A 27,426-nucleotide genomic window follows, 5' to 3' on the forward strand; every position below is an offset into this window, starting at 1 on the left:
TCTCTTATTTCAATCATAATGCTTTTCTTTGCCTTAGAAATATTATGGCTAATGATTAAATACACTTGTTTGGGGTAAAACAGGGATTATATAATATATAGAACATGAGGTTATTTATATTTTTAAGAAAATATTGTCATTATTTTGAATCCTTAAACTTACTTCTGTTTCTAACTTACATCTAACACTAAAAATAAAGTGGCTACTATCTATATCTGTCTACTATGTCTATACATGAATTAACTTTACATCTTACTCATAAACTCCTGCTGCCAAATAACATGAACTGATTCTTTGAATGGGCATGGTAATACACACCTGTAATCCCAGAAACTCAGGAGACTCAGGTAAAGGATTGCAAATTCTAGGCGAATATGAGTTATTTAGCAAGATATTGTCTCAAAGTAAAAAGTAAAAAGGTCTGGAGATGTAGCTCAGTGGTTGAGTGCCCTGGGTTCAATCCCCAGGATCACCAAAAATAAATAAATAAATAAATAAATAATGAATAGATAAAAATTGGTGCTCTCAGAAATCAAATTAGTAAATAATATCTGTTACATATATATGTATTTATGTCAGGTATAAAATTGCATAGAATGCTGAGAATCTAGTAAGGCATAACCTGTCTTCTACAAATTTAGTTTTAACATAGGAACTATTCCCTTCTTTCTTCAAAATACCCCAGAATTTGAGTAGTGTGTCTGTGTACAACTAGAAGTCTGACTATAGGTAAAGTATAATTGATAGGTCATTTTTATTAGCTGATTCCTATCTGACAAAAATTGTGCTATTATGATTTTTATAATGCCATATTACATATGTATGTGTGTGCACAAAAATATACTAGAAAGGCACAAAGATTATCATAAGTACCGAAACGTGATAATCTGGCCTCTGTTACATACTGAAAGGGCTCCTAGGGTGAAAGCACTTTGAAAATGAATAAAATAAAATATTATGAAGACAGTTTATTTTTCTAAATAATAAAAGTCATGTTTTCTGCTTTTGAATTTGCATGACACTTTCAGAGTCATTAAGTTTTTATGATAAAATTCTATTCAAATTAAAAAAGCTCAATATTTAATTTTTTAAATTCATTATTCAGTTGTATTAAAGACTTTATCATAAATAATTAGTAGGATTAGAAAGCAGAAAAATAGTCCTCATTTTAATTAATCTTACTCATATTCCCCCAAAATTTGAATTAAATTCTGAGTATTTTCGTTCAACAGCCTTATTTTCAGTGGAGTAGAAGGTTTTGTTTTGCTTTGTTCCTGTAGCATTATACACTCTGTTTTCTTTCTTTGCCGTGTCTAATTTTTATGTCACCTGGAGTGTGTTTATTAAGATGGATGTGTTCCTGGGGATTTTTGACTTGTGGAATGATTAATGATCTCTTCTTGCTCTATTTCATTTTATACTATGAGGTATTTTCGTACTTCCAGGTTTTAAAAAAAAAAACATATTTACCTTACACTTTATTATTTGATGTTATTTTTTGTTTGTGTCCTGATCTTCAACCCTTGAAGATTTAGTAAATGTCTTCAGATTAAAGTTCTGGAGGCTGAGTGTTTGATATATTGGATTGGTGTTATGCCTATGTCTTCGATATAAGAACATTCATCGACCTCTATATTTATTAACTGCACTTTTCTGTATATAGCTTATCACTATTTTTAAAAAGAATTAGTTTTCAAATAAACTAAATTCACAGAAATTAAAAATTCAGAAAAATATATAAGGAAAACAAATCATTTACTCAGCAAAGTTAAATACTGCACCAGGATTTTGCAAAACATCAGGTTTTAGGTTGTTAAACAATTATATTAAAGATGTAAGACAAGACTTTGCTTGTTTGATAACTAAAGGAATGACCAAGGCCATATGTCTTTGTGCCTTTCAGCTACTTTATGAGATTTCTGCATAAGCTTGTGTACCTTTGAATATGCGTTCAGAAACAGGTTTACTAGAAACTTACACTTTGTACCATGTTACAATTCAGAGACACTGAAGGGAATTTTGATACTAATGGATCAAATTTTACCCTAAAATTTTTATAAATCAAAAGTAATTTATTGAAATTTACATTACTACTGTTTTCTATTAATTTGTTTATTACAGAGGACTAATAAAGAATGGTCTAATTATTTTCATCATTTAAATATAAACTAAATGTTTTCAATTTCAAAGTTTTAGAATAATAGTTTAGATTCTGGTAGAAAAAAAAATACAGACTAACACAAGGGAACCTAACATTAGCATACATTTTCTTCTCCCGTAAAGAGCATGCTGAACTTCCTATATTTTTACAACAAATCCTGATCAGAGTTACAGCATTTGAAATGGATACATCATTAGAGATTGTTCCGTGTTCTTTTATGAAAAGGTCAAAATGAGAGAAAATTCTGAGAAAGGAGAATCAAGTTGTCCCCTTGCCCTTTTTTTGATTCCCTACTCTCTGAGTTTCTGAAGGTCATGTACAATTCTAAAAAAGTATCAGTATATAATCAGAAAAAAAGATTAACATTTGTTCTTTTTACAAACATTTTTAAAGAAATTTCAAGTGTATTAACAACAAGAATCTTAAGTCTTAAACTATAGCAAAGGTATCATCCCTAAAGAAAGAGGGAACTGTAAAACATCATCTCCCTGAATATCCCCTTTCTGTTCCCACAAATCTTGCTAAGTTAAGGAAAAAATAAGAGCAAGTCTTGGCCAGAAAAATCCAGATACATATTATCATGGAGGACACCAGCTTTCTCTTATGCACACTGGGAAAGTTAGTGTTATGTGTTGAAAGGTGTTTTCTTGCATGTACTCTTGGACAGATACTCCTTGGGTTTCTGGTCAAACAAGCAAACTAAGCAAGATAATGCTGATGATGTCACTGCTTCTTCAGCCTAACATATGAAACCCTTTCTGAGTTTGGAACTGAAGGAAAGGGTAAGTGTCACTCATCCAGCTGGCTGTTACTAGACAATGCACGATGGGGGATTGAGGGTCTATGGTTCAGTCTATCACCACTGAACACTGATGGGAGCAGTCACAGATCTCTTGTAAGCTTTCCCCAATAACCATAGGTCTCATGTGCCATCCTCAGGCAATTTCTTTGACTTCCACCACAACATACCCTACTGTCCTGGCACAACTGGGGTGTACATGAGACAGCAACAAATATAATGAGGTTTGATTATATGTAGGAAAATGTACTAATCTACTCCATGAGAAAGAATGAATAATGTATAGTCTGAAAATTTCTATAGTTATCTTCAATATATATTATTCAAATGTATCAAATTTTAAAAGAATGTCTAACAAATAAAAGCATATTGCATGACATTGCATAATTATGTTAATAGAATATAACTTTGTCTTCCAACATAAGGTATTACATCACTTTATTTCCAGTTTTTTTTTGTGGAATCATAATTAAATTATGTAAACAAAATCATACTTTTTCCCAATCTTATATTACATAGAAGTTATTTCAATCACCTTTTCCAAAATAAAACCTACAAGCTTTTAAAGAAGTACTAGCCCACTGCATTTGTAAGAAGACAAATCTGAACAAAACTAAGGTCACTGAAGAAGTTTTTCATCATGGACTATCTTAGTTAGTGGTTTTTAAATGGAAGACTAGTGTTGTTCAAGATTAAATTAATGCACTAATTACCATAAGTCAAAATATACTAAAATTCTCATAAACATAATTTTATAATTAAATATGAATGAGAACAGCTAGGGAAAAAAATTTAATTATATGAGTAGTGTCATCACTCAAGATTGAGATAAAGAGACAAATTTCTAAAGATTATTTTCAAGTGTTTGGTTAGTTCCCATTTTAATTTTCCTTTTTCTTTTTTTAATTTATCATTTTGATAATGATCCTGAAAAAATAATTTAAGACCACAATGCAATAGTGTAAATTCTTATGGTAAAATAAAGAAAGAACAAAAGTGAACTTAACAAGCAAATGATGCAGTTAAATCAAGAGAAGTCTAACAGTGTGGCACTGTCGATTTCATAAAGTTTACAGGCATCTTAATGCAGAGAAATGGTCATAAAACTAACTGAAGTTATACAATCAGATATATGAAAGCCACAGAAACACATATATCTTTGGGACCATATGATATTCTTGTGGAAATTGATTTCAATGAAACATCTGTTCACACACACACACACACTCACACACACACACACATTTAAATGTACAGATTTGGTACTTATCTTTTATAAATACTATTAAAATGAGATGAATTTTAAAAGAATATCTAATAGATACAATAGGTTGTGTGCCATTGGGTAATTACGGTTACAGAATATGGCTTGTGGAATTTGTCATTATAGATTGCCTGCTCCTAGACAAAAATTCCAGTGTCTGCATTTGCCAAAATGGTCGACTTGCACTAAAGATTCATGAAAATAGAAGGTATTTTCCAGGGCATTTCAAATAGTATTACTTTGTTGCCTTTCTTGATAAATTTTTGTCAATCTTGCTCAGAAAATTTGTTGTTCAGCATTAAAAGTAGCCTATAGCCCAGGATGTGAGTTTCTCTCTTGCTTTCAATCTTGTGCTTATGTGACTTTTTCATTTTTCCTATTTTGCTGTTTAATCTTTCAACTCCAATATTTCTATCTTTGTTTATTTACTCCCTTCAAGTCAATGTCCTTGGAGGGAGTAAAAAAATCTAATTTTTTATACCTGCATCCAACCCAAAGGAGGCTTATCAATGACATTTACTATCACTAAATATCTTCTAAATAAGAGAATATCTAGGTCCGTTGTCAAAAGAATATTATTTCCACACTAATTTACAATGCCTGGAAAGATTCATAAGTTCTATGGTTTACTTTGGTATATTTAGTGCTTTTATTCAAGCTCAAGTTAGTTAAGAACTCATTTAAGAAAACTATGAAAGCAAATTATAGGACACTGGTTACTAAGTAGTTTATAACAATTTATAGATCAACAAAATTTTTTAAAAATCAGCCAAGGACATGTAGTAGGAACTAATATTTACAGAAAAATTGGGCACATAGTACAGAATTTCCAAATATCTTTTTTCCCACATCCACTTTCCCTCATTAATAACAGTTTATATAAATATGGTGCTTTTTATCATTAATTAACCAATATTTATATATTTACTAAGGTTTATAGTTTAGTCATATTTCCTTTAAAAATCCAGCATTCAGGACACTGTATATCACATCTAGTTATCTTGCTTTATGCTCTTAACTGTCATAATTTGTCAAACTTTCATTGTTTTTGATGACCTTGATTATTAATATACCCTTGTTGGGTAATATTATACAAGACCCCCTATTAGAATTTGCCTGATATTTTATTATTATTATTATTAGGCTGGGAATATGGGTTTGGGGTAAGAATATCACAAAGAAATAGCGCCATTTTCATCACATCATGTCAAGTGTACGTGTACTATCAAGATGATTTATGCCTATTGATATTGACCTTGAGATCTGCCTAAAGTAATAGTTGTCCATTTCGACTTTAAAGTTATTTCCCCTACCTTTCCATTTTGTACTCTTTGTAAATATGTCAGTAATTACAGTATTTACAGTGCCCCACACTTAAAAAGTAAGAATTATATTCCCACTCAATTAAGATGTTATATCTACATACTTTATTTAGAATTAATTTACACTGGAAATTTATCTTTTGTCCACCTTTATTAATTAATTCAATCATAAACATAATGAATTTATTTTATATTTTATATTATGGGTTATAATGTTTCTTTTATATTTTATTTTATGAGTTATAATTCAATATTATTGCACTAATTTTTTGGCTCAAATAATTCTCTTTGACTTATTCAGTTGGCTCCCTCATGTTCCTTCATCCTACCCCAGCTGATATTGTGAGATTTCTAAAATTACTTACTTTAAGAAATACCTTTAAAAATAACTGCAGCATATAGATTTGTTCTAATTTGATTACATAGATGGCAAATACATATACACAGACACCACCATAAAGAAATGGACAGAAAGAATGATAGAGAAACATAAGAGACATTTTTATTATAATGGATATGTTTGTTTTATCCAAGAATTTAAAAAGGAGTTATATCCATTACAACTGGAGAACTTAGTCTACCATGGTTGCTCATGCCAGTAATCCCAATGACTTGGGAGGCTAAGGCAGATAACAAATTCAAAGCCATTCTCACCAACTTAGCAATACTCACCAACTTAGCATGGCCCTAAGCAACTTAGCTAGAACTTGTCTCAAAATAAAAAATAAATAAAATAAAAAGGGCTGGGGATGTGGCTCAGTGGTTAAGTGCTCGTAGGTTCAAACCCTGGTACCAAAACAAACAAACAAACAAATAACCAAAAAACCCTTGAGAACTTCTTATTCAGTTAGCCAGAAATACACCAATCAAGCAATATAAAACTAACTCAAGTTCTTTTACTATAATACATGAGATAAGCTTTGAATATCTAAAAATGCTTTATGTCCATGTATGAGGGAGTACTCAGAGAAGTGATTAACATTACAAGCTTGTGAATATCTTGTCCTACATCACCTCTAAGCTTCAGAGTCAAAGAACACAGAATCACTGATTCTGCATTTATGGGTTTTGGTTCATTTAAAAAGTTTGTCATAAGAGAATGAAACATAGAAGTTGTGCTCTACTTGTACATAGGTCACATCATAATTAACTCTTGTAGAGTACATTAGAGTGACTGCTAATTAAATTTAATGGTTAGTTTCATTTCTTATTACAGGATATAAAAAGTAACGCTGGGATAAATATTTTTACTCATTTTTTTTTCTTCAATTCCACTAAGTCATTCCTGGGAGATGCTTATTTTTCATGGTGGTTTTTGTAAAAATCTTGATATGCAGTCTTCCAAATGATTCAGAACATAAGATTATGCCATCAGCATCTATTGGCAGCAAGTATTTAGCAAAATGCTCACCCACCTATATATAAAAATTCTCATATTCTGTATAATATTTTTAGAAATTAGTCAAATATTTGCAGAGTATGGCCAAATATTCATTATGTGGTTTACATAATACCCATTATTCCAAAGAAGAAATACACATCAATACATTCATGAAAGTAACATGTATTCTTTATTATAGGAATCTCATAAATTTTGTTGGTCATGTTTGTGTAAAGATATTAATATAAATGTCTCATTTTTAAAAAGATGAGCTTTTACACTTAGTTTTATTTTGTTCTGCTGTTTTCTCCCTCTGCAATTCTTCTCTGTTAAGCTATATTAAATTTGGCCTATTGCTGCTTCCTTATGTAGTTTAATGTTGGCCTAAAGGTTTCTCTGTACGTAGTAAACCATAACCTCATTTCATGTGTAAACAGACTGCAACCTACTCTCATAACAAGTATCTGGATCTTAGCCAATCACAAACAGCCAACTGTTCAACCATGTTCAAATAGGCAGATGCAAGCTGTAACCAGTGGAGCTGTCTTTGTATCTAACTTTCATTTTTTTTTTGTCCTTCCCTTTCTCTGGTTATAAATATAGCATGTGCATTTAGTGGGCTCAGAGCATGATGAACCATTTCTGGTCCAGACTGCTGCCTAATTCTAAAATTGCGAATAAAGGCAATTTAAATCTACAAAACTAGATTTGTTATAATTTTGTTCATATGGAATATTTATTGCTATGCTCTTCGGATACTGTTACCAAGTGCTTAGAATATCGAGTAGCAAAAAATTCTAATAATTTTCTCTGTTCTCAGCATAAATCATCATGTCCAGAGAAGAGCAATATTTTGGCTTTATAATATACCTATTATGAACCAGGGTTTGGAATCAGATAAACCTGGTTTAAGCACTTACATTGTAATCTTTTCTAAGTTACTTAACCTTTCAACACTTCTGTTTCTTTACCTGTTAAATGGTCTCATTAGAAGTTTTATAAGGATTAAATGTTATAATCTGTGCAAGGTAAATAGTGCAATGCCAGAAACCTTCATTGTAAAACTCTCTATGGGAGGTGGAGCCTTGTATAGAAAGTGAGTGATCAATGGTAATTATTCTTCTTATCATCAGCAACATTATTATTTAAAACACCTTACTCAGCTACTCACAGCCAGGTGTAACATACAATTCCAGAAGAATATTTCTCAAATTTTGCTTCATACCACATGATGACCTTAAAGTATAGAGAAAATGAAAGGTTCTATTCAATTTCTAGGCTGCTTTAGTAACACAGCAAAGGTCAAGGAGAGGGAATGATGGGTTGCCAAATAAGACCCTCCAACTATACAAGACTTTCTTTCAACATCTAACTTGAATTATAGCAGTTTTAGAGAATCTGAATTTAACCCAGCACATAAGAATTGGTACATAAAAATAGAAAAAGTAGGCCCAGGAAACTTTGTGTATCTTCCATACATGTGCCATCCTTGAAAAACACCACTACATGGATGAAAGATGCTATTTCATATACTTACATCCAAAATGGAGACTTTGTGTCTGGAAATTAGTACCCAAACAAAGGAATTCAAAATGTTACAACTACCAAGATATATAAATATTGCTAGGTAATAAAGTCCTAAAATTAAAGCTTTACAAGCAATGGATAGAAGAAGAAAGCTCAGATTAAGAGATTAAGTACTAAATTGATATTAGGATACAGACCCACATTAGAGGTAGATAGGACATTATAAATCATTGATGGGCAAGACGGATAGCTGTTCAGAATTCAATCAACCTGTTTAAATTTTCCATGCTGGTTTTAATTCCATTAGTTTAAATATTTCTTCAGTGTGTATAAATGTAAAATGAACTCAGTAATCTTCAAGATACATGAAATAGAAATTTGAACAAAGAATAAATTATTAAACTATACAAGTCTTTTGGAGGGAAAAACATGAAGAAGATGAGCCCAGGGAAGAATTTTGAAATAAAAAGAGATGACAAAGTTTAATTGTTAGGAACCAATTCCTAATACCAAAATACCTTACTAAGTTGAGTGGGTGCCTAGATGTTAGCACATCAGTCCGTCCTAACAGAGCTGACCATATAAGTAAACGTGAAAAATTGATAGTGGACTTAATAACTAAGGACCTTGAAGGCAAGGATCAAAAGATTAGACTTGAGAAGAAACACAACTGGCAACTACCTGAGGATAATGAGAACCAAGGTTGTTTTGTTTTGAGAGAAATGATTCTCAGTGCCAAGGTTTGAATAAATTGGAAAGAAGAGAGGTTGAAGACAGGGCTCTACCTTGAGTGCTGTCCCAGAAGGCCTGGCACAAGGTAAATGAATCCTAGATAAAGACTGTGGCAGTGTGAATAATGAGTTCACATCAGCAATGTCCCAAAGGGCAAAGTGACAGAGAGTGATGTACTGGATGTCAAAGTCAAAGGAAAGAATGAGAAATCAACACAATTTTACTTCTGACTCTCAGACCTGCTAAGATGCTGGTATAAGAAAATTTCTTACAGAAGTGTACTGATCTGAAAGCTCTGTATTTGTCCAGATTTCTATTAGTAAACATGAGTGAGTATCAGTAAGGTACCTTGACATATAGCTGATTTATGGAAATGTACATGGATTAGTAGAAGAACAAGTACAAATAAGAAAATGATGATTCACAAATTTTAATATTCTAGAGACAGTACACCCACAAACCAAACTTAATTTTACGATAATTCTGCTAAATTCTGTACTGATAGAATTTTTCCCTTGGTAACCAGTCCAGTCCTTAGTTCTTGGTATATATTTGTTAGTAAGATCAGTATAATCTTTGTCTTTGATGTAAAATATTAAACAAATTATCAGGTATTTATTTAATATAAATAGAATTACTAAAATGTGAGTTAAAGTTTGTGTATGTGGTGTTGTGGTGGTGCATGCCTGTAATTCCAGCAACTCTGGAGACTAAGGTAGGAGGATCACAAGTTCAAAGCCAGCCTTAGCAATTTAGTAAGGACCTAAGCAACTTTGGAAACCCTGTTTCAAAATTAAAAAGGGTTGAGGATGTTTCCAAGTGCTTAGGCATCCAAGAGTTCAATCCCTGGACAAAAAAAAAAAGAAAGAAGTTTTGTGTGTTGGGGGATGGGTGATATAAAAAAGAAAATAATTAGTAAGAAACAATTTTTAAGATTGGGTAGGTATCATTTGTCTCCGATTTATCAATTTGCAAGTTTTTCTCTATTAAGCTAGTCTGCTTATTGACTAAAATAGTTGTGTTTTCTTCTCATCTTTAAATGAGTTACATAAGTTAAGTGAACTAAAATTCAACTTAGCCTTTTCCAAGATCAATACTGGTTTCCTAGAACATATTATATATTTATTTCACAGCTTGAAAGAAAAAATTTTCTTTTTTGATTTATCTAATGAAAACATGTTTAAAGACCCCACATTTTAAAGAACTATGAGGAAGCAGTATGATTATCATGAAGTGTGAATTGTGAAAGGCAAGGCAAATTACAAACTTTCGTTTGACCTCCTCGAAGTATTTATTATTTCTTCTTTCATGTATCTATTGTGTTTCAAAGGAGAAAAGAAGAGGGTGATAGGGACAGCTCTTTCGATCTTCATTGGGAAGTCTTCTGTTTCAAGGGAATGAAAGAATGTTTGTACCCTTCCTAATCATTAACGATTTTTGGAAATCAATACAAAGATAATCTGCAAAATACATTCCTTTGACATGTCAAAATATAATCCCATTGTTTTAAAATGTTTTGATAAAATTAGGACAATCCTGTTACAGCCTAAAATAATGAATATTTTAAAATTCTTTTTACCAATATTTTCCAGGAAAGGGAAAACAAAAACAAAAAATAACACAAAACAAAACAAAATCTCCTTTACTAATTTATGTTTTTATAGGTCTGTTCATGAAATGATCAGTGAATATCTGACTTGAATCCACCTATGTCATATAGCTCAATAAATTATATATTTTAAATCCAGCTAGTTACAAAGTATTCCTCCGTGGACCTCGCAACTCAATTTATGAGGGATGAAATGAAAAAAAAATTTAAAATCTCAAACACAACTGTTTAAGTGCTTTTCTCAAAGTAGCTATTTTCGATAAGAGCTTCAATTTCCACCAGGCATCCCGCTTTCTACTCCTGCAGCTCTCAGTGCTCTACTGTAGAGTTTTCTCCTTTTGTTCTTTCAATCCTGGACATCCCAATGCCTTTCATACTCTTGCTGCTTTCTTCACCTTAAGCACACCTCTGCCAAGCAGTCTTTTCCATTGTGGAACCTGCCTGGATCTTGATTGAAACAGTCATTGTACCAGAAGTACCCTAAGGAAATAGACCCTCAAGATAATTTTCTGGTACAGGATTTTACATATATTTGAGATATGCATGAATAATCTCCTTGCCAGGGAAATAGCACTAGTAATAGATGTCATTGTGGTATCATTTAGACTTCATAAATTATGATTTTTCTAACAGAAATCTCAGAAATATTCTTGTACAGACTTTTATTTATTTCCACAGAAATCCTTAACAAATCCTCTTATCCTCAAAGTAAAAATCTTAATCTATTCACAGTGAAGAAGGCAGTGAACTGCTCCTATTGCAGAAGCACTCTATTCCTATTTTGATGAGTAAATAGGTTGAGATAAAAGGCCATCCATGCAGACATCCAAGTTTTAAAACTGGAGGAGGCTACAATCCAGAGAATTGTAAATGAAAAAAAAAAAGCAATGTACAGAATGTGTACATCACTCTGTGTGTGTGTGTGTGTGTGTGTGTGTGTGTGTGTGTGTGTTTCTCTTCATAATTCCTATGGACAAAGCTACCTAGTAGATTGAGTGTATACGTGATTCACTTATTCATTAAAAAAATTGTTTAAATCTAAAACCTACCTTATAATTTGACATGTAGCTAAATGGGATAGGTGAGGGAGCAAAGCCCAAAGACAAGGTTTGTAGGTGAGATAAGGAGGGTTAAGGTGCTGTGGGAGATAAGTTGGCAGCGATGAATGCATGTTAGGAAAAGGATGGGCTGCGACAGCTGAACAGGGGACATGAGCAGCATTTTAACCAGTGCAATACTAGGAGGAATCTATTCCCCTCTGCTCAAATGCCATGATGAGCTTTATATGCACATGATAAGAAGGAAAACAGCAGCCAAAAGTGAACTAGGTCCAAGGGAAAGCAAGAGTGGTGCTAAAAATATAGTAAAAGACACAGACGTTTTCAAGCTAAAGACACATCTTAAAATGTAATGCTTATTACAATATAATTATTATTCTGCTTAAAATTATAATTAAAATCTTAGTAGGAACATAAGTAGAGACAGAAAAAAATTTACAGAAAAACGTAAAAAGGTGTGTATTTCTGTAATGTACATACAGAAATATGTAAAATATATGCATATAATGGATGGATAAATATGTTCTACATTTCATTTCCCCACGTATGTATGGCAGTAACCAAGCACTTCAGATGAATCAAGGAAACGTAAATAACAGTTGTTTTAAGTCCATACCTTCCAACCCTCAGTTAAAACTGTTAGTTCTAGTAAAATTCTGTGTTCTATAAAAGTGAATTTCTTATTATTTACAATCCTGATTTACAATGTCAAATATAACGCAAATAAAATCATTTTCTCACACTGTTAAATCTGGTCTGAGCGTATCTTCACATCGATATAGCATTGAAGTCAAAAATCATTGAAAGCTATAGAAATCTTCACTGGTGTTTTGTCAGGACACTAAGGAAACAATGGTAAAGCACAGCACACAGCATAACTTCTTCACACATATCATTGAACATTCCTATTTCTCATCCAAGTTCCACTCATCATGACAGCCTCTTAAATCTTCCTCCCATTCCATCTTCCCTGCTCACACAACCACATATTTTCTTGCCCTTTCTTCAGTATCTACTTGCTCCTTCCATCCTCTCTGGATAGTTCTCTCTTATGTTTTCTCATAAAGACAACATCTCTTACTACTTGAGTTCTGTTTATTCACATACTATGTTTTCTATTGAAATAAAAACATGCTAGCTGAGTAGAACAGTCTCCTTAGAAAATGACGCTCTGGTTTTGCTATTGGTATGTGAGTAACTGTTTTAATATTTTCTGGTTAAAATAATAACCATTTAATTATACATCATGTAAGTCAATACATCCAAAAGGGTTTGGCATGGTGATTCTTTGGCTTCTTGTGATGTCAACTAGAAGTCATTCCATGGTATTCAGGTAGTAGCTGATCTATTCAGGGGTCTAGAGTATGTGTATGTATACATGGGTATATGTATATACATGCTCTTCCAAAGGAATATTTGTATGGCTTGGCTGAACTAAGATTTTCTTCCCATTGGGGAGTCTACACTTTATTTGTAAGGCTAGGGATCCAAGACAAGTGGTTCTAGAGATTCAATAGGGAGTTGCAGGACTCCTTATGATCTAGTGGCAAATATCCAAGAAAGTCATTTCTGCTTCATTCCATGGATCAAGCAAGTCATTAAGATCAACATGATATAGAAGGAATTAGGATCCATCTTTCAATGGGAGAAATATGCAAAGAAAATATTTAAATTGCCTCAGAAGGTAAAGAAAACAGGTTGAGAAAAAAAGAAACTTTTTATGTGCCATATCTCTTTCACACACAAAAATGCCTGAACTAACTAGTGGTGCATAAAATAAGGAAGATTGCACAACATCATGGTGAATGGACTAAGGAGACTATAAAGGAAATAAAATTATACTTTCCAAAAGAATCAAATTAGTTTTATATTTTTAAAGTGAGGCAATGGACCAGGATAAACAGCATTACAAAATGTTAAATAATAATAAAGCCAACAAAAATAGAAAGTTTGTTTCCTTACATTAACATATTATCAAATAGGAATACTATATGAGTACAATATACATTATAATGTTTTCTAGTGGCCACGTTAAAGTTGGAAGAATAAAAATGGGAATTAATTTGAGTAATGCACTTTGTTTAGTTCAATACACCTAAGAATGTTATCTGTTAAATATGTTATCAATAAAAATACATTCTAAATGAAATGTTTTATCCTTTTTCATTTAGAGTCTCCAAAATCTGGAATGTATTTTATAATTGCACTACATTGAATTCAGACTCACCATCATTAAAGTGCACATTAGTCAACTGAAATTAGAGATTAACTTATTAATAATAAGGATGACATTGCTACTCAAAGTGGTCATTAAAGCAATAACTTTGGCATGACCTGCAAGAAATGCAGAATTTAGGCTCTACCTGTGATGTGCTGATTCAAAATCTGCATTTTAATATGATTTCCAGGCAACTTCTAAGTTTCAGAAGCACATACCATTGCTTAAGCTGCTTTTCTACATGTAATGAACTTTCCCTCCTATATTACACTGCAAGACCATGTGTCATAGCCGACTTAAACAACATAAATTTATTTTCTTACTTTTCTAAGAGATAGAAGCACAGGATCAAGACGTCAGAAGATCTGGTTTGTCATGAGGCCTCACTCCTTGCAGACAGCCACCTTCTCATGGCCATTTCTCTGTGTGCAAGCATCTCTAGCATCTCTTCCTCTTTCCACAAACAGCATTCACATTGGACTGAGACCCCACCTTAAGGGATTTATTTTAAGTTAACCCATGTTGTCTCTTCATCCCAGTTATGGACTAGACAATTTCAATTGAGCAATAAATACACTACTTATGGTCAATTTGAAAAATATATATAATTGAATTATATTATCATCTGAATTAATAACTTGGGACTTAATAGGTTAATCACTTCTTTAAAGATCCTATTTTTAAATACAGTCACATTCTAAAGTTGTGGTGGGGGAAGAATTCAAAATGTGAATTTGAGGGAACATAATTTAATCCAAAACACTTTTATAGTCACCTACTCATTCCTGACCATCATATTGCTCAATTCTCATTTCTTTTCATTTCTGATCCTACCTAGGATGCATTTATATGCCTTTCCATTAAATAGAGCTTTTAACACTATCACTACATTCTGTGTTTTATGGTAGTCTCCAAAGTTTAACTTCTAACAAACTATGAAATTTGAAGTGAATTGTATCTCTTGCTTAGAGAGCTGTTCTTAGAACTTATCACAGGGCTGGGGATATGGCTCAAGTGGTAGCGTGCTTGCCTGGCATGTGTGTGGCCCGCGTTCGATCCTCAGCACCACATACAAACAAAGATGTTGTGTCCGCCGAGAACTAAAAAATAAATATTAAAAAGTTCTCTCTCTCTCTCTCTCATTCTCTTTTTAATAAAAAAGAACTTATCACATACCTGGCATGGGAGGAATAAAAAAAATGCATGAATAAATTAAATGTCCAATAAACACTAGAAAAACATAAGTACAGAACAAAGGAACAAAGTACAATTATTCTTGGCATCAGACTGCATCTCTTACTTCCCTGGGTGTAGATAGAGTAATTCCATTAGAAGAAAACTAGCTCACCTTCTCAACAGAAAACCTTCAAATCTATATGGATCTGAAGTAGCCCTTTACCCTTTGTTATTTTTATTTGAACAGAAGTCCTGTATCTAATCTAAACTCAAATCTTCTACTTGTGCTATGGATGAAATCCCTTTCATCTACAAAGGGTTGCATTTCTTTGATTAATTACTTTCTCCCTTTCTCCCTTATATCCTCAACCCCTTCTTTTTTTTCTTTTTTCCTCTCTCTATCCAAAACAAGTAGGTATCATACATCCTTGGCAAAAGTGTGCATACTGGCGTAATCTAACCATGTCAACCCCCCAGCCATCCTTTCTGAACAAATATCTCAAAAGGAGAATCTAAGTTCATTATCTCAAATTCTCATTACATGAGGTAATAAGTTTGACATTAAAAGTTTACTCAAACTATTCTGGAAAAAGAAATCTTTACTTCCATGTCACTAAGCCAAATTAATGGCTTTTAAATTCACTAAATTTTCAGCAATATTTAATCCTGTTAACTAATTCTGCATTTTTAACCACCCACCTTTCTTAAGTTGTAATAAACCCTCCTGATCTTCATTCCACCTTTCTAGCTGTTCCTTTTTGGACAAATTCATTCTTCTCTACCTATTACTTGTAAATGTGTGGTCTAAGTCTGTCTTGACATGATACATTTCTGTGCAATGATATTCATTCTACTATATCCACTTAACATCTATGTCTTTACTCTCGATGCTAACAGTCTAAAAGATATTTTTCACTTGTACATTCCACAGAACCCTAAATTCAGCATGTACATAAATTAACCCATTATTTTCTCACCCTTCCTCCCTTCAATTGTACCTACTTTCCCTATACTTTTTTTAAGATAATAATAAAGCACTATATATCTGCTCGGTTGCATGTCAGAAGCCTAAAGTCACTTTGATTCTGTTTATTTTCTTTACCTTCCAATTTGCATCAGTGGTCTTCTAAATATTTTTCAATTTGTAAAGAAAGCTATTCTCAAATATCTCATTTTAGTTGTCTCATTACCCTGTCCTCCTTCAGTCTATTCTAGATAAAATACTCAAGAGACCAAAATGACTGAAAAGTCACAGTATTCTTCCCAATAACAAAACTGTAGGTCTATCGATCTAGCCAGTAGGCAGAATTCTAAAGTCATCCATAAGATTCTCACCCCATCAAACCATGCATGAATAAATGAAATGTCCCCTTCTTTTTCCCTCCCCTTGAGTGTGAGTAATACCTATAATTTTCTTTCCAATAAGATAAAGTAATAGGGTATCACTGTATGATTATATCACCATTACATGGCAAAGGTAAGGGGGGTTTCCAGGTGTTATTTTGTTCTTAATCAAATCCAATAGGTTAGAGACAGGGAAGTTATTCTGGATAGACCAGACCTACTCAGATGCCCTTTAAAGAGACTCACTCCTGCTGACCAAGAAGCTGCAAGCAGCTATGGTGTAACTGCAGTGGAGAAAAGTAGCCTCTTGGAGTCTGGGACCTCAGTCTACAACCCCTAGAAACCCAATCCTGCCAACAATCTCAACACTGAAAAAAGACCTGTAGTCACAGGATCACAGCCTGGCCAACATCTGGATTTCAGCTTTGTGAGGGATCGGAGGAACCAGATAAGCAGTACCTGGACCCCTGACCCAAGGAAGGCATGAGATAATAAATGTATGTTGCTTTATGAGGCTGTTATTTAACCCTGTGCTTAAAAAAAAATTTCAGTGGGTTCACTGACCTCTCAGAATTAAATCTTTAGCAAGTGTATGGAACTCTCCATGAAGTCAGCTTTGTGCCTCTCTCTCCAGCCTTCTCTCTTCCCAGCTTTTCTCTTGATGCATTGGAGCCAGTTATTGGAGACGTCTTTCAAATTGCCACGAGTTTGACTCTCTTACCCTCAAGCCTTACATTCATCTCAATTCTGCCATCTCTGTGCCACCACTCAGATAACAGCCACCACCATCTTTTTCCTGAACTGCTGTAACAACCTCCTCACTGATCTTGCTGCCTGAGTCCCGTTCCCTCCCGCCACACCCTATGACTCACTAACCAGTTAGACTAAAACTATGAAAATGCAAGTCAGATAAAAAAATCTACTCCGCTCAGAACTTCACCAAGTCTCCCAGTTCTCTTTGGTCTTTTACTCTGGTAAAAACCAAAGTCTTCAAAATAACTTCAAAGGCCATGCACAGTCTGACCCCCTGTGAGCTCTTTGATCTCCTTGCCTTCTGCTTTCCCAGGAACTCCCTGGGCTTGGCCTGTCTCTCTTTTGTGCTTCTCTTTATACTCCAGCCGGTTCCTCCAGAGAGAATATATTTTCAGTCTGAAACACTCTTCCTCCAGATTGACACTTGTTATTACTCTCACTTATTTCTGGTCAGTCAAATGGTATCTTATAGGTGAGTCTTTCTTCAGTCATGCTATTTAAAATTTAACTACCTCCCCCAGCACTTCTTAACTCCTTATCAGATTATTTGTTTTTTCTATTGTATGTATCATTGTCTTTAATTCCATATGCATATAGCTTTCTGCTGACTAGAGTATAAACTTCCGTGAGGAAATGGATTATTGTCCCCTTTGCTGCTGTATTCCCAGTGTCCAGAATGCTGACTGTACTCAGTAGGAAGTAAATACACACTTATAAAAATAATTGATTTTGTTAATTATTTTTCTAACATACTCTCCTTCTATCCTCTTCTCCTTTCCCTAATCCCCTGAAATACCAACTTTTAGTTTCCCTACTTAGTGCTTATATCACTCTCACTCTTAGAATAGATGGTGTCTCTCCATAAAATATTTTTATAAAACTTGCAATTCAAATACATTAATACATATTTAACTACTCCTGCTGTGAGTTAACTATTAGTGTCATTTGTTGAAAGTTGTATTAGTAATTACTTTGTCCTCTGTGACTAACATAGTAGCTACAGTATTTGCTGTATGGGTACTTGTTGTGAACATTAAAGCATACGGCACATGGAGTATGAAAGAAAAAACAAGTGAATCTTTCTTCTTTTGTTCAAGTCTTAAATTTTGCCTAGCAGAATGTCAAGTACTTGATGCATATTTGTTCATTAATTCATTAAGTGATTTGAAGATTTTTCAAGGGTAGTTATCTACTTAAATGTAAGAAGTTTGAGATATCATTTCATTTTGCAAAACTAAATGCTTTAGCATATCCTTCACCAGGAAACAAGTAGAAAGTGACTAACTGCCTCAAGTACAACAATAACAGTGACAGACCAAAGTTTAGTTCTAGAGAAAAAATGGTCAAGGTAACCATGAAATAATGAGATAGAGCCATATCTTCAACCAGCTGTGAAGAGAGAGGGACGTCTCCATGACCAAAACAATTCCCTCCAGTTGTCACACTAGCATCTGAACATCTATCCTTAACATCACATATGAAAATTAAAAACTAATAAAGCCGGCCTTTGGAGGTATAAAGTGAATGCTTTTCAAAGTAGGTCACAGGTTATGCTGAGATTTAAAATATGGGAGGAGATATACACAGATATATGTGTATATATATTATAGTCATATATGACTATAAATTTTAAACAAAATTATTCAGTGGAATTTTAAAATCATAAAGCTTTGTTGTACTGTACTTTCCCTTCAAATGATTAACTTACTTGTATTCTGCTTTTAAATATTTTATGAATAAATGAATGTGATTTTTACCAAATGGTTTCAGTAACAATTGACACTACTTTAATATGAATATGGCATCTTTAATAACCACACAGGTTCCCCTTATTTATAAAACAGTAAAACATGGAATTCCTCAATTCCTCCATTACTGTCCTCTGTCCATAAAGCTTTGCATTAAAATCTAACTTCCAGTAGAAGACTTTTCATGCTGTTTAACTTCTTCATTGTAGGCTTATTCAGAAAATTTCAAACTATACGAATCCTGTAATGATTTAAATAAACAGTTTAACCATGTGTTGGCCAGCTCATAAACCATTTACATAATTGAATTTTTCAATTTACACTGCTCTTCTTGTTTTTATTTCAATGTTTAACATGTCCAACTGAGGGGAAAAAGACAAATGGCCTATGATACTTGAATACAAGAAATACATGGCTTAATAAAAAGTATTTTTAATATTTTAGCTTTCTGAACTGAGAAAATTTATAGGCACTTCTGCTTGGTATACACATTGCAGTTTTATTAACTTGCCTATAATATATTATACACTCATATTTAGTTGAACACTGTTTAACATCCTTTATTAAGGAATACAGCTATCCTTTAATAGCTGTATTTTGTTGGACAGGATTTATTTTTTCTAATGCTGTCAGTTTTATAATAGTTCTTGGTGTGTCATTTGGAAGCATCTATTCAACATAATGACAAATTATAAAGAAAGAAGGGCATGCGGCCCGGGTTCAATCCTCAGCACCACACACAAACAATGATGCTGTGTCTGCCAAAAAATTAAAAAATAAATATTAAAATTCAAAAAACAAAAACAAAGGCAGGATATTTTGGGCTGGGGATGTGGCTCAAGCGGTAGCGCGCTCACCTGGCATGCGTGCGGCCCGGGTTCGATCCTCAGCACCACATACAAACAAAGATGTTGTGTCCGCCGAAAACTAAAAAATAAATATTAAAATTCAAAAAAAAAAAAAAAAAAAAGAAGGGATGAGAATAAATGACTATAATAAGAGAAAGTAGATGAAGCAAATGTTCCTTTTTAATTCTCTTAATCATAGTTAAAGCTTTATTTTTGTATGTTTTTTTTCACTCTGTCTTGAAGTCCTACAATGAAATAATAAGGAAACCTATAAGTATTTAATTTTCCTTCTGCCATGACAGACCTCAAAAGAGGACAAAAAAAATCAAGATTGTGGTTTTGGATAATACTAGACTTCTTAGTCTGAGAAATGGGTTGCTTCATTGTGTTTTTAAATTATTCTTATACCTGCCTCATTGTATTGTCCTTCCTATGCTTGATAAAATCAGTGTTTTTCACCTAACAATTACTTAAGATGGCATGTAGTAGGTAATGTATAATAAACTTGAACCCAATAGCCAAATAGAGACAGGCAAATGATCAGTGTGAGGACACAAAGCAAATTTACCAAGAGTTGCAGCAACAATAGATGAAAGCCGAGCAGTGTGCGTCTGTCAACTTTCACAAATGTGATTTTTACTGTGGGGAGTGTTATTTTAAGGCAAAGTAGAACCTCCTTGGGGACAAAATTATACAGAAAAGGAAGCAATGCCAACATTCTGCTTTCTATAAGAAAATGTTTTTATTCAAATTACTGAAGAGAAAACCAATTCACACTTTGACATTGGAATCACTTGAGGCCCAGGTTAAAAGGACAGTCTCCATTCATGTTAGCACTTTATAGACCTCGTTATTAATGTTTAATTCTTACTTAAAATTTTGATATTATCTTATTACCTGGAATGGTCATTTATAAATGATAGTAGTGCTAAAGTGTCAAAAATTCATAATTTTAGAGAGTATAGCTCACAGAAATATTCACTGTTTCATGAAAGGAAGGAAACTCAAGTCCTTTAATTAATAACCTACCCTGGAAAACCATCTTTCTGGAAAAGAACCAAAAAGACTTAAGGATAGACAATAATAGCCTGACATCCCCTTTTATTTCAAAAGGAATCATTTGCTATTAATAATGGTAAGCAGGGTTTGAGGACATTTTATGGGTGCACCGTTTCTTTAACTTTTCAGTGGATTTTATGTGATAGAAGAGAGGATGATAGGGTGAACCAAGGTTGCAAACATAGATAACATTCTGGAAGGTGAAGAATCTATGATGCTTCATCAGACAAGTCATTTTATTTTGTTTTTGAGTCATAGTAAACCGTTGCAATCTGAGGAATTATTGCAAAGGTATCATCTGCCACCTTAGGTTTTGTGAAACTATGTTGTCTATCAATGTTAATATCACTTTATAATATCACATAATTCAAGGAAAATTTAGACAGAAATAGTTAAAATATTTTGTCTACAAAATTATAAATATTATGTTTAAATTTTTCATTACTTGACATCACTGCTATTTGCTGACGATTATTACACTTACAAAGAACATATTTTTTACTCCCTCTACTCCAATCTCACCCTCTTCTGTAACCCCTCAGTTGTATTCAAAACTTCTACATTAGGAACATAACAGTAACAAAGAATTTGAATATACAAATTGCAGGATATGGAATTATAGGTATTACAATATTTACATAGCATACTTCAAATACAGGTAAAGCCTCTGAACAAGCAAGAAATGAGAGATGATTTCAATAAGATTTTATTAGTTGTAATATTAAAAAAAAACTTTTATCAATTTACAGATATTATAAGCAAATTTATCATGTGAGGTATTTATTCACTTAATGTGTTGAAGAGATTGTTTACTTTGGGGGAAAAGACTAAGAGTAAGATCACTCTCACTGAGTTGTCACCACAGAATAATAGATAATGACAAAAACACACTTTGTATGTAATACTTTCATCAAACATGTCACAGCTAGAGTTAAGTGCATTGAAAAAAAAATTACAATGGAATTCTAACACTGAAAGTAAGTGGGGAGGATACCAATGTGCCCGTGGAACTGTGTTTGTGAAAGTCCTTTTCAATGTAGCATTTGGCTGAAACCTGAATGATTAAAATAGGATAAACCAGTGAACACTAAAGAAAAGCATTCTAGATAGACAGAACTGTAAATAGCAGAATTTTTGGTGCCATGTTTGTTCTGCATGGAGAGACTCCAAGTTCTTATCATCACTTTTCAGTCTCTCAATCCTATGAAATCTTTAGCATGACCCCAAACACTGAGTCCTTGGGCCTTGTAGAGAATGCTGAATTTCTATCATATTTATAGTGCACTAAAAATATAAACTCTTATAGTCCTTAGGTAAATTAGGCATTAGAACTCAGCTAGCTTCAAAATTAAAAAAGATAAAAATACAGAGGTCCAAATATTCAGAATTATTTTGCCTCAAAATACTCCAGCAATGAACAGACAATTATCTGCTTCCTTTGATTTCAATCCCATTTTTATTAAATATTAGACCTTGATATTACATACCAAAAACAGTAAAATAAAATCCCAAGGGGGGGTATTTTGACTTTTTAAAATGTGAATACATATCATGAGGAATATGTGAATACCTGTTTATAGTACTTAGCATCATGACATTTAAATCAGGAAATCCAACACCCAAGAGAGTCCTATTATCATTAAAGCTCAAGGTTCAACACATGCTCTTCATCAATAATATGCCATGCAGATCCACAAATTCTCTTTAAAAAGGCAGGAAATAAATTTATATTTATCAATGAATACAATATTTATAATAGTGGGACAGGGGCAGGAGGAGACTCCTGTAGGAATACCCTTCTTGCAATCTGTTAAGGCTTCCTGATTCCCACTTACTAAATGTCATTGCAATTACATGGTCTTTGTGACAAATGGAAAAATAAAGTGTTTCCACACATTTCTAAATGTCCATTGAACTAGATGATCATATCTTAAACTATGTAATACCATAGTATACCATCCTGGGTGGTATGCGTTTGTGTTACATTACAAAAATGTGTTCCTAGGTCAAGCATTATCTTTGGCACATAATGTGTCAAAGAATAAACCAGTATTCTTTTTAGAAGATTCCAGGAAAAAAAATCAAAAGAATAAACGTGAGGCAAAGTGTTTATAAAATTTCCTACGTTGTTGGACCAAAATTTTTTAGGAATTACTTATGAGAAATAAAGTAATCTAAAATTCACACAACATTACTTTATTGATGATATAGTCGAAATTTTTATTTATCCTGTTTTGGGCGATTCTTTTCTGAAAGACTTAAAAGCCAACAGAAGAGAAAGTTCTTATGAAAAATATTTAATATACAGAAATAATCAAATAATCTAATGATAATATGTTTCTTACATTCAGAAAAGTAACATAACAGGTTCTATGTTGAACATTTTTCTTACATAATCTCTTTGAATATGTATAACAACCCTACAAGTAAACTACTTGTCTTTAACCCTCAGTGAGCAAATGGAGACAGATAATTTTCTGTGTTAGGGTATCCACAGTTACTGAGAATGCTCAAACCAGATGGAAGTCTCTTTTTTGTTCATTTCATAGGAAAATGTGGGTGGATGTTCAAAGGTCAGTAGATAGCTCAGATTCATAAAATCTTCTAGGGAATTCATTTCCTTCAATATAATTTCTGAATGATGCATCTCAAATCTCCTATTGTTGTTCTCACTTGTGTTAAAGCTAGCTCTTCAATGTCCTATCTGTATTCCAGCCAAAGGAAATTGAAAGTAACAAGGAGGTGGCCAGCTTTTAGAGAAAGTAAGTCCCAAACTTGTTCCCTCCCAAAACTTGCTAAGGGAGGGAAGACTTTCTATTAATAGAAGGAAGAAAAGGAGAATGGATATTGGCAGGGAATTTTCAGTCCCTGCCAAAAAGAGAAAGAAAATATGACAGTATCAAATACATATTTGTTTTTTGTCCAGTTGCTCTCTCGCAGCTCCTATAAAGATTATAATTTCCTAAGTGACTAGAGCAATAAGAGAAAAAGTTTGGTCTCTGCCACAATCCTTGTAACAGAGCTCCTAATGCTCTTTTAGATAGGGATGTTAGGAGAATCTTAGTCTTTCTTTGGTCTTTGACCCTGGTTTCTTATATAGATTTTCTAAATGCCTGGGAATTTTGTGGGCATAGGGGTGTCTTTTATTCCAATGAGGTGATACTTGTTGGGCCTCTGGGTTGGGGCTGATTACCAAAAAGACCAAGTCAAGATTATAAATGTGGTTCTTTCAGTTCTACCCCCAATATCCAGAGAGAGGAGGGGGCCAGCTCTGGAGTCACTAATGAATCATGCCCATGTTATGAAGGCCTCATACAAATCCTTGAATGATGCATCTTAGAGAATTTCTGAGATATGAAATATATCCAAGTACCAGGGTGCCACACCCCAATTCCCTGGGGGACACTTTCAGATCTCATCCTGTGTATCCCATTAGCTTTACTTTATCACTTTTTAATAAACTGATAAATTTAACTGAAGTGCTTCCCTCAGTTCTGTGACTGCTCTCGAAAATTAATCTAATCTGAGGAGGGAATCCTGGGAACCCAATTTATAGCTCATCAGTCAGAAGAAGCTCAGGTCACAACTGTTGCTTGCAACTCATTTCTGATCCCTCAACCTGTAGGATCCAGCACTATCTCCAGGAACATAGTAAAAAATAAATAAAAAATAAATGAGAATTGAGTTGAATTAGTGATTGCCACAGTCTGGCTGGGCACAAAATCACGAGCCACTCACAGCTTTGTAGATTCAAACAGCAATTCTTTATTCTGGAACTCACACCAGCACTCCACAAACACGTTCTGGGGAAATCCACGTTCTCTCTGAATCCCTCGAGAACTCAACAGGAACTCTAGGAGCTGGCACGTCTGAGGCAGCAGGATACGCCCTATTCCCAGCAAGGTACACCTTAAACCTGGAACCGCCCTAAACCCAAGGAGAGCCCTAAACCCTGATCTGCCCTAAACCCAGATCCGCCCTGGTCCTTGAGCAAGGTCACTTTACATGCAATGTCACTGCAAAATTTCCAAGGCAAGTCCATTTCCACGAGTCCTTCCTCTAAGCAACATGGGGTACGCTGGCAAGGAAATTGTCATACCTACTTGGCTAATGGCTCTCAGCAAGTGATCCAGGTGGTGTCCACTGGAGAATTACTTGGTATGTATAGAAATACCTTCATACATCTCCAGTTAAAAGTGTTTCCTGTCAACTATATAAGAAGGGAAAAAAGAAAACTTTTTTTATCCTCCCTCTCTTTTAGAGGGAGAGGGAGAGAGAAAAAGAAACAAAGACAGAAAGAAAAATAAAAGATCTGTTTGCACTGAAACACAGTGTCTCTCAGTATATAAACCATATTGTATAATTTCATTAATAATTACATAAACACTTTTAAAAACCGAGTCTGTGCTACACACTATTTAAATACTTTTCACACATACACTAACTTAGTTATTTTCATAACCTATGTCATGGTTTCTGTTACCATCACCAACCTACAAAGACAGAATTGAAACAGGAATTTAGTGACTTTCTTAGTGGAGGCACACTCTAGTAAGCCATGGACCCAGAATTCTAAAACAGGCTCTACAGTTCTGTCTGTCATCCATGGTTTTCAGTATGTTGCTCTGCTATTTTTCCATGTCCATTTTTCCATGAATAGATACATGTGCTCTTCACTTAATCAAATCATTTTAAGTGCTTGACTATACTGTGATACAAACTAAGAGTGGCTTTGTTAGAAAAGGTGGAGAAATTAGGACATAAGTTTTTGATAAATATCTTATTTTTTTTTCATTATAGAGGCAACAATAAGGGGCTTATCTCATTGATGGATCCATTGCACTATACCATACTAAATCCAGTTATCTACATGGTGTGATATTCAGCATCATTGGGTTTCAGAATTCAGTGTGATTTGTCTCAACATAGAAAATCATCATTCACTGCATGGGATACCCTGCTTATCTACAGTATAAACACATCTATATCCCTAGGTTTTTCATTTTCTTCAAAGATCTTTTGGACTCTAAGTGGAACAAATGTACTTAATAGTTTGATATATCTTCAAAAACCCTAAATATTTAATATTGTGCCAGTAAACCTATTGTGATTCTATCTTGGTGATTACTAATGAAGCTAAATTATGCAGTTCTGGAACTGTTCTGCTATTATTCCCAAGTGGAAGGCATCTATGAATACGACAGCATTGCCCTGAACAGGACCCACAGTGTTCAAAGGATAGTAATATTGGTGTCCGCATCACTTAGGAATTTTAATGGGGCTCTATATCTCATACTGAAAATCCAACAGAAAGAACTTAAACACACAAAAAGGGAAAGGACACAATCTTAAAGAATTTCAATCCTTTTTTTTTTTTTTGACGTATAAAGTGGAAAGTAGAAAATATGAACGAATAACTTGCTTCAGCATTAACTGCCATGTACCGTGTCTGTGTTTCTCAGCCTGGTTAAACACATGGCTAATATGTACACATGCACACTCTGTTAATTTCCTCAAGACCCTATCCACAAGAGACAGTTTAATGTGAAGTCTATAGATTCAGAAGAATATGACTTTGCCGATTATTTCTAATTTCAATTTTTCCACATGCATGCCCTATCTAGACCCTGCATTAGTTGGTCATTTAGTTGGTCAAATACAGGTCATTTCACACATACTATTAACAAAATCAGGTAAAGTGGTTTTTCATTCAGAAATAAGTCTCCAAAAATAAAATCCAAATTTTGATTTTTAAGCCCAGAAGTTATTTTTTAAAGTTTTATTAAGCCATTATAAGTTGTCCAGAACCCATTGCACAAGGGAGAAACTGTCAGCTATATAGCTTTTTATTTCTAGATCTCTTTTTTCCAATAATTTGCTTTCACAGTAACTTAAATTATTATGTATTAAAATACTGAATTTGGTTTGCATTCAGCACTACTTGAGAATAACATTTCTTTTATAAATGTGAAGCAAAACTGCAACCTTTAACTCTTAAACAGGTACAAATATTTTCTCTTGTTTAAGTGAGATACTGCCCAAAGCAACAGTTGTAAATAGATAAATGTTCTAAATATGAATACTTTTTTTCTCATACTTCAAAGAGGCTTCTAGCCACAGGAAATATGCAAGAGGGTTTTTATATTTCTTGAATATTTGCTATTTTTTCTAAAGTTTGACCTAAAGTGCATGAACAAATTAAAGTCACACAAATTTCAGTGGTTTCCTTTCTGCTTTCTTTAAATTTAATTTTATCAGATCCTGTCCCTGTAAAACTCTAGTCTCTGCTCTCCTGTCCTTTCTGCACATCCTCTTTTTCCCCTTTCCTGATCCCAATCAATATTCATTGACCCACATTCCTCTTAGGAACCAAATACCCCTTTAGAATGGTCTTTTAGTGCGTTCTTCAAGAATATCATTTACAAAC

The sequence above is a fragment of the Callospermophilus lateralis genome, chromosome 4, assembly GCF_048772815.1.
Source record: "Callospermophilus lateralis isolate mCalLat2 chromosome 4, mCalLat2.hap1, whole genome shotgun sequence".
Classification (NCBI taxonomy): Eukaryota; Metazoa; Chordata; class Mammalia; order Rodentia; family Sciuridae; genus Callospermophilus; species Callospermophilus lateralis.